Genomic DNA, 477 nt, shown 5'->3' on the forward strand with positions numbered 1-477 from the left:
TGCTGCATGCATCCATGCTGCATGCTGCATGCTGTTATAGAGTAGAGGGTTTATTGTTTAGGGTTTTTATGTGTTTAAGAATATAAATTGTATTTAGTTTGTTTATTAACTAACAAAAAAACAAAAATAAAAAGAAAAACAAAAACAAAAACAAAAACAAAAACAAAAACAAAACACCAACAAAGAGCCTCCGAATGCGAGAACAAATCCACGACAGCAAGCTGCATGCGCGGCATAGAAAGTGCAGCAGCAACAGCAGCAGCAGCAGCAGCAGCAGCAACACAGGAGATACTGCAGCAAACCCTGGAGCAGCAGCAGCAGCAGCAGCAGCAGCAGCAGCATGTTGCACGGGTATTGCTTCTTAGCTGTCTTTGCAGGTAGATGAATATTGACAGCACGCTGTTTCTGTTGCTGCTGCTGCTGCCGCTGCTGCTGCTGCTGCTGCTGTTGCTGCTGCTGCTGCTGCTGCTGCTGCTG

This window comes from Eimeria mitis, genomic scaffold (assembly GCF_000499745.2).
Source record: "Eimeria mitis Houghton genomic scaffold, Emh_scaff733, whole genome shotgun sequence".
Classification (NCBI taxonomy): domain Eukaryota; phylum Apicomplexa; class Conoidasida; order Eucoccidiorida; family Eimeriidae; genus Eimeria; species Eimeria mitis.